This window comes from Callithrix jacchus, chromosome 3 (assembly GCF_049354715.1).
Source record: "Callithrix jacchus isolate 240 chromosome 3, calJac240_pri, whole genome shotgun sequence".
NCBI classification, from domain to species: Eukaryota; Metazoa; Chordata; class Mammalia; order Primates; family Cebidae; genus Callithrix; species Callithrix jacchus.
The window spans coordinates 142,803,884-142,812,999 of record NC_133504.1 but is presented as its reverse complement, the minus strand read 5'-3'; the positions used below and the strand labels follow the sequence as shown (position 1 = coordinate 142,812,999).

The 9,116-nt window shown below is 43.2% G+C and overlaps 1 pseudogene; it reads right to left on the bottom strand.

Moving 5' to 3' along the window:
* Positions 1-7,667: 7,667 nt before the first annotated feature.
* On the bottom strand, positions 7,668-8,566 carry LOC118152294 (SOSS complex subunit B1 pseudogene; annotated as a pseudogene).
* Positions 8,567-9,116: the final 550 nt, after the last annotated feature.

Here is a 9,116-nt window from a genome sequence, read left to right as displayed (position 1 = left end):
TATTTTATTTTATTTATTTTTTTAAATTGCATTTTAGGTTTTGGGGTACTTGTGCAGAACATGCAAGACATTTGCATAGGTACACACATGGCAGTGTGTTTTGCTGCCTTCCTCCCCTTCACCGACATTTGGCATTTCTCCCCAGGCTATCCCTCCCCAGCTCCCCCCCACCCACTGTCCCTCCCCTCTTCCCCCCAATAGACCCCGGTGTTTGGTACTCCCTTCCCTGTGTCCATGTGTTCTCATTTTTCATCACCCACCTATGAGTGAGAACATGTGGTATTTCATTTTCTGTTCTTGTGTCAGTTTGCTGAGAATGATGTTCTCCAGATTCATCCATGTTCCTACAAAGGACATGAACTCATCATTTGTGATTGCTGCATAATATTCCATGGTGTATATGTGCCACATTTTCCCAATCCAGTCTATCATCGATGGGCATTTGGGTTGGTTCCAGGTCTTTGCTATTGTAAAGAGTGCTGCAATGAACATTCATGTGCATGTATCCTTATAGTAGAATGATTTATAATCCTTTGGATATATACCCAGTAATGGGATTGCTGGGTCAAATGGAATTTCTATTTCTAGGTCCTTGAGGAATCGCCACACTGTCTTCCACAATGGTTGAACTAATTTACACTCCCATGAACAGTGTAAAAGTATTCCTATTTCTCCACATCCTCTCCAGCATCTGTTGTCTCCAGATTTTTTAATGATCGCCATTCTAACTGGTGTGAGATGGTATCTCAATGTGGTTTTGATTTGCATCTCTCTAATGACCAGTGATGATGAGCATTTTTTCATATGTTTGTTGGCCTCATGTATGTCTTCTTTTGTAAAGTGTCTGTTCATATCCTTTGCCCATTTTTGAATGGGCTTGTTTGATTTTTTCCTGTAAATCTGTTTGAGTTCTTTGTAAATTCTGGATATCAGCCCTTTGTCAGATGGGTAGACTGCAAAAATTTTTTCCTATTCTGTTGGTTGCCGATTCACTCTAGTGACTGTTTCTTTTGCCATGCAGAAGCTGTGGAGTTTGATCAGGTCCCATTTATCTATTTTGGCTTTTGTTGCCAATGCTTTTGGTGTTTTGGTCATGAAGTCCTTGCCTACTCCTATATCCTGAATGGTTTTGCCTAGATTTTCTTCTAGGGTTTTTATGGTGCCAGGTCTTATGTTTAAGTTTTTAATCCATCTGGAGTTAATTTTAGTGTAAGGTGTCAGGAAGGGGTCCAGATTCTGCTTTCTTTTATATTTTTAGTAGAGATGGGTTTCACCATGTTGGTCAGGCTAGTCTTGATCTCTTGACCTTGTGATCTGCCCGCCCCAGCCTTCCAAAGTGCTGGAATTACAGTTGTGAGTCATTGCACCCAGCTTTCTTTTTTTTATTACTATACTTTTTTTTAATTACTATACTAAGATATTTATCTTAAGGAGATAAACTATCACAAGAAATCTTTTTCAAAATTTTTATTTCCATAGTTTTTTGGGGAACAGGTGGTATTTGGTTACACGGATAAATTCTTTTGTGGTGATTTCTGAGATTTCGGTGCACCTGTCACCTGAGCAGTGTACACTGTACCTAATTTGTAATTTTTTATCCCTCGCCCTCTTTAAAAAAAAACAGTTTTTGCCAGTGAGGTCCTAGTTCTTGGCAATGTTTTCCCCAGGCTCTGTAATATCATTGATGGTAGAATCACAACTATACCCAAACAGTCACCTGGGAGAGAACTGTGAACTTCATCTGGTTACGCGACCACTCCCACCTCCAGGGGCAGTTATCTAGCAGCGTGAAAATGCTTCTGATAAAGGTGGGAGTGTGTGCTAGACTTGCAGAGGATCACAATTAGATTTTGACAGGATGGGGTCGAAAGCTAAGAGCAATGAATTGTGCTCCTGTTTTTTTTAAAAGCGAACCACAGATAGAGAAAGACGTATGACAGTGTTCAAAAAACAAAACAAAGCAAACAAAAAATCCTCCCTTTTTGGTTCTAAAATTCTGTTTTCTTACTGAGCTAATTGCAGAGGTTCCCCTGTGATGTTCTAGAATATAACCCCTCCCTGTCTGGGGGCCTTGCTCAGGATAACTTTTCCCATCTGCCTGTGGCTCAGAGGTGGTCAGAGCCAGGTTGAACGGAGGGTGGACCGGCAGTGCTGCTGGTGCTTTTCCACTTGAGCGGGGGCTTGGGGACTGAGTCAGCCATCATCCCTCACCACCTCCACTCAGCCAGCCTGTGCGGGTGGAGACTGACCTTGGGCTGGTTGAATACCTGGGTCTCCCTACACTGGCCAAACCCCATAGGCCTCTCACAGCCTGCAGACATCCCAGCTGGTCTCCAGGCACTCTCTTCCCTCCACCCTGCTCCACATCTCCATCTTTCAGTGTCTTTGTCCCACCATGCCTGTTCCCTCTGTCAGCAATGTCCTTCTCATTTTTAACATTTAACATCTGCATATCCTTCCAGACCAAACTGCGCCTTATCTTCTGCCAGCCACCTCCTCCAGTGTCCCAGGGCAGAGGCAGCACACTTTTTCACTTCCCTCTCAGAGTGCTCAGGACACAATCCAGTGTTAAGTAATGCACACAGCACTTCTCCCAGTAGTTTGAGCTCCTGGAGGGCTGGAGACATGCTTGACTTATTTGTGTCATTTCTGGGACATGAGAGGTTCTCAGCAAATGTGGAAGGACTGCATAACTGACTGAGTAAATGAATGACACCAGTCTGAAATTCCTAACTAAAGTTACTTAGAGATCATTTTTCCCAACCTGGTTCTCCCTTTAACTTGTTGTGTGGCCTTCGGCAAGTTACTTAACCTTTCTGTGCCTCCATTTCTTCATCTGTAAAACGCAGCTAATAGTTGAAAGGTATATCTACTTTATAGAGTGGCCATGAGCATCAACTGTTAGTGTAGGTAAAGTACTTAGATCGGTACCAAGCAAAATAGTAAGCACTCAATAATTGTCAGAGTTTATCACCCAGTGTACATGTGCCCAGAGACGCATCTGACTAGCCCTGTCTCCGTCCCCATCCCCCCTGCTGTGAGGGTTGGCTGCTGATGGCTCTACCTGCACCCTTTCTTTGGAGAATTACTGTCAGCCAAAGGGAGCAGCCCCTCCTGGAGGGTCACTCTCTGCAGTTCATGGTCAATGCCTGATGACCTGTGGTACAACAGGCTGCCCCCTGCATCAACTTGATGACCTGGGGTACAAAAGGCTGCCCCCCTGCCTTAAAGCAGCATTAGCTTCTTAAGGCGAGCTGTGCCCCCAGTGTCCTCATAACAGTAGGCTGAAGCTAGTCTCCAACCCAGCATCCCTTCTCCCTTCCCTGTCCTACTGCCTCACTCCCGAACCCTTGAGGGCACACCACTCAACTGCTTGAACAGAAATCCCTTTCCCAGGCTCTGTCTGTAGGGAGCTTGGTTGAGACAACCACTGTCACCGCCAGTATCATGCGACAGGAAGAAATGAGACCCAGGGCAGTTACTTGGTTTGTCCAAGACCCAAAGTTAGGAGGCAGTCACGCATTGACCAGAAGTTCGTTTGTTATTTTAGAGAAGTGAAGGTTTTTATGTCTCCAATGAGCCTTTTCTAAGAAACACCTTCTGAATAAACTAACCAACATTCAGCTCGAAAAACACAAACTGAGGTACCTGAGGTAGGTACAGAAAGTCACGGCAATAAAGAATCAATGGGAAAGGAAAACACGACAATTACACGCCTTGTGGGTGGTAAGGAGAGTGAGGACAGCTTTTGCTGAGTCCCGATCCCCTGAGATGAGAGCAGGGTCCAGGCCAAGCGGGGGACCCCTCAGGCCCGAGCCGTAGGTGGGGGTGGCAAGACGGGTCACAAGCACATCCCTGCTTGCCTTGGCCTTACCATGATCCCACCTATCCAGACACACTGCCCCTTGCAGAATTCACCATGCCCATGAGCCTCCAGTGAGTAATCTTCAGCAATTCCCCACTGCCCCCAGGACCCCCAGCTGGAAGCTGTCTCCATTTGATAATCCCGTGGAGGCCATCAAATTCTGTCTAGCTCAGGTCAGCCCCTTACACTGAACTGTGAGGACTTTGAGGTCAGGAGCTGGGACTTGGATCTTTGCCCTACCCCAGCGCGGAGGGAGACAAAGGGAAAGGGAACGCGACAGACACTTGTGTTTGGCAGTTGTGAGGTAGGAAGCACACTTTTCCTTGAGAGTGACAGCTGGTGGAAGCCCATCATTCCAGGCTCTCACAGCCACTGAAACTGACAAAGCTAGATTCTAATCCAAGTCAGTCCAAGCTGAAACAGACCAGGAAAAGGAAAATAAACTTCAGCAAGGCACTTAAAGACATTTGATGTAATTAGATGGACATTTTGCTGGGAAAGGAGGCTGATAGGAATGCTTTGCAGGCCCCAATGCAGGAGTTCTTTCTCAACGTAGAAGTTTTTCACTCCCCTGGTTGCAACACTACCATATACTTGTGAAAGATTTAAATAATACAGAAGTATATACAACAGAAAATATTAGTGCCTGGGATTCTCTCTCATCCTCTGCAGTATCTACTGTTAAGGGTTTAAATATACTGAATATACTGACTGGGTATGGTGGCTCACGCCTGTAATCCCAGCACTTTGGGACATAGAGGTGGGCAGATCACTTGAGGTCAGGAGTTTAAGACCTGGCCAGCATGATGAAACCCTGTCTCTACTAAAAATACAAAATATTAGGGGGGCGTGGTGCTACATGCCTGTAGTCCCAGCTACTCGGGAGGATGAGGCAGGAGAATCACTTGAACCCAAGAAGTGGAGATTGCAGTGAGCCGAGATCACACCATTGCACTCTAGCCTGGGCAGGAAAGAACGAGACTCTGTCTCAAAAAAAAAAAAAAGAGTTTAAGTATACTTCCAAACATTTTTTAATAGACAGATAAATGGACAACAAATAACATAAATTCAGATTTATAACTTTTTCTCTATTCTCTTTTCCTCTTTAGCTACTTCTCTAAGTAGTACCTCATTTTGTTTAACATCTAAAAAATGTGTGTAACCATTTAATAGATATTTATTATACATCTGTTATAGACAAGATAACCTGCTAGACATTGGAGATAAAGCAGTTACATATTTTTTTATTTCATTTTAGGTTTTGGGGTACATGTGAAGAACATACAAGATAGTTGCATAGGTACACATGTGGCAGTGTGATTTGCTGCCTTCCTCCCCTTCCCCTATATCTGGCATTTCTCCCCATGCTATCTCTCCCCAGCTCCCCAATCCCTGCTGTCCCTCCCCTATTCCCCCCAACAGACCCCAGTGTGTAGTGCTCCCCTCCCTGTGTCCATGTGTTCTCATTGTTCAACACCCGCCTATGAGTTAGAACATGCGGTATTTCATTTTCTGTTCTTTTGTTAGTTTGCTGAGAATGATGTTCTCCAGGTTCATCCATGTCCCTACAAAGAACATGAACTCATCGTTTTTGATGACTGCATAATATTCCATGGTATATATGTGCCACATTTTCCCTGTCCAGTCTATCATCGATGGGCATTTGGGTTGGTTCCAGGTCTTTGCTATTGTAAACAGTGCTGCAATGAACATTCGTGTACATGTGTCCTTATAGTAGAATGATTTATAATCCTTTGGATATATACCCAGTAATGGGATTGCTGGGTCAAATGGAATTTCTATTTCTAGGTCCTTGAGGAATCACCACACTGTCTTCCACAATGGTTGAACTAATTTACACTCCCATGAACAGTGTAAAAGTGTTCCTATTTCTCCACATCCTCTCCAGCATCTGTTGTCTCCAGATTTTTTGATGATCACCATTCTAACTGGTGTGAGATGGTATCTCAATGTAGTTTTGATTCACATTTCTCTAATGACCAGTGATAAGCATTTTTTCATATGTTTGTTGGCCTCATGTATGTCTTCTTTTGTAAAGTGTCTGTTCATATCCTTTGCCCACTTTTGACTGGGCTTGTTTTTTTCTTGTAAATCTGTTTGAGTTCTTTGTAAATTCTAGATATCAGCCCTTCGTCAGATAGGTAAACTGCAAAAATTTTTTCCCATTCTGTTGGTTGCCGATTCATTCTAATGACTGTTTCTTTTGCCATGCAGAAGCTGTGGAATTTGATTAGGTCCCATTTGTCTATTTTGGCTGTTGTTGCCAATGCTTTTGGTGTTTTGGTCATGAAGTCCTTGCCTACACCTATGTCCTGAATGGTTTTGCCTAGATTTTCTACTAGGGTTTTTATGGTGTTTTGTCTTATGTTTAAGTCTTTAATCCATCTGGAGTTAATTTTAGTGTAAGGTGTCAGGAAGGGGTCCAGTTTCTGCTTTCTGCACGTGGCTAGCCAGTTTTCCCAACACCATTTATTAAACAGGAAATCCTTTCCCCATTCCTTGTTTTTGTCAGGTTTGTCAAAGATCAGATGGTTGTAGATATGTTGTGTTGCCTCTGAGGCCTCTCTTCTGTTCCATTGGTCTATATCTCTGTTTTAGTACCAGCACCATGCTGTTTTGATTATTGTAGCCTTGTAGTATAGTTTGAAGTCTGGTAGTGCGATGCCTCCCACTGTGTTCTTTTTGCTTAGAATTGACTTGTCTATGAGGGCTCTCTTTTGGTTCCATATGAAGCTTAAGGTGGTTTTTTCCAGTTCTGTGAAGAAGGTCATTGGTAGCCTGATGGGGACAGCGTTGAATCTGTAAGTTACTTTGGGCAGTATGGCCATTTTCACGATATTGGAAGCAGTTACATATTGATAGACTTTATGTTCCCAATTTTTTGCTATAGTAGGCCATACTACAATAAACGTCTTTTTACATATATTTGTGGCTACTTCTGCAAGAATTTTTTTCTTTTTTTTTCTCTACCCCTCCCCTTCAGCAAGAATTTTTATAGGAAAAAATTCTAGAAGATGAATTAATGGATCAAAGTGTAGGCCCATTACAGTTGAAAATTATTGCCAAACTGTTCTCCAAAAAAAGTCAGTATGTATTTTATATATAAATGTATATAATGAAATATATATTTCCCCACATCCTAATCAACAATAAATATCACTCTTTCCATACCTGGCTGATCTGATAGGTAAAAGCTTATGTTTTAAAATTTTTCACTTTAAAATTACTTTTTAAATTGGCATTTTAAAATATATTCAATAGCTATCTGAATTTCTTTTCTCATGAATTGCCTGTTATACACTTTTATTTTTTAGAAAAATCAGCTTATCATTGATTTGTGGGGGCTTTTTATTTGTTAAGGACCTTAAATCCTTTGTTGTGTATAGTGCAAATATTTTTCACCAACTTGAATATATTTCAAACTTCTTTATCGTATCCTCTCTTGAACAGAAGTTAAAAAAAATTTTTTCAGAGTGGTAACATTTATTAACAAGGAGAGATTTTAATTAGACCTTCATGTCACACACAGAAGAAAGAGATAGTAACTATCATTTCTAAAGAGGAAAGAGAACAGGCAGAGGGTCTGGACTCCCAGGGGACAAGTAGTTCAGCTGGACAATGGGAGGAGTATGAGATTAGGGTGGATAAGGCCACTGCTCACCACCCCTCCACTGAAGTTCAGTGGCTAAAATACTGCTCCACCAGCCAGCCACTGGAAGGCTGTCCTGCTCTCCAGCAGACACTTGGGAAGTGGTTGGTGGTAGGAATTGAGGATGTCATGCTATCTCTTGCTGCTCCTCCAGGCTTCTTTACCATTACTAACAAAGTTGGCCAAAGGGCCAGGTGGGTCTGCAGGTGTGTGGTTGGGCTGGCTCTGAGTGGTTTGGGAACCAGGGGGGTGGGAGGGAGTATGAGGAAGATGTGTATGAGTATGAGTATGAGGCACCACCAGGACCTGGTAGGGTGCTCAGTCCATTCCCGTTCTGGCTCTCAGAGGCTGGAGAAGCAGCAGGGGTCTGGTGGTAGGTTGGGAAGCTGCAGGGTTGACACCCTTCTGCATCACCTTGTTGGGTGCCTGCTGGGTGCTGTGCTCTGGGTTTGGCTCACCCAAGTTAGGAACCTCAGAATAAACCATACGGAATTCTCCAGTCTTCTGCAGCTCACCCCTACAGCCAGTATACAATGTCAGACAGCCTTTGAAAGCTAAAGCAGACCCTTTGGTGATCCAGATAATGTCCCCAGGCTGGATCAGATTACCGGCGTCATCGAGACGGAGATACTGATACTGCCCGTTTTGTCTGCCACTTTGCAGGTCCAAACCTCATGCCCCTGCTTTGTCTTGGCTTGTTTTCAGCACAATGATGATAAGGTTCAGATTCTTGACCCCTGGTTTGATATCCTTCACAAAGGTCTCTGTCCACATGCAGCCCGAGCCAGGCACACCGTTTTTTGTCTTGTTTTGTTCTGTTTTAAAGACAGAGTCTCTCTCTGTTGCCCAGGCTGGAGTGCAATGGCACCATCTCTGCTCACTGCAGCCTCCATTCCCTGGGATCATTCAAGTGATTCTCTTGCGTCAGCCTACCAAGTAGCTGGGATTACAAGCATAAGCCATCACACTCCACTAATTTTTGTATTTTTTTGAGACAGAGTCTTGCTCTGGCGCCAGGCTGGAGCACAATGGCGCAGTCTCGGCTCACTGCAACCTCCGCCTCCTGGGTTCAAGCGATTCTTCTGCCTCAGCCTCCCAAGTGGCTGGGACCACAGGCGCGTGCCAAACGGCCTGCTAATTTTTGTATTTTTAGTAGAGACGGGTTTTCACCATGTTGGCCATGCTGGTCTCGACCTCTTGACCTCGCGTGATCCGATTGCCTCGGCCTCCCAAAGTGTAATCCCAAAGTGCTCGGATTGCAGGTGTGAGCCACTATGCCCAATTTGTATATTGTCAAATTTATCTAGTTTTTGTGTTTTTGGGTTTTCATGCTATGCTGGAAAGACTTCTTCTTCATAAATTAACACAATCAAGAGTTTTTAAATGCAAATTGATTCTAATATTTGTGAAGCATTATGCTGAATTTTGGTGGACACATAAATACCTTTATCAGGCAAGCTATTTTTAAACTCTATTATTAAAGTGTAATTACAATTTAATGCTAGGCCAAATAATGGAAAAAAATTATAGAAATAACTACATTTAATTAAAAGTGAATATTTTTAAATAGGATTTTTCTTC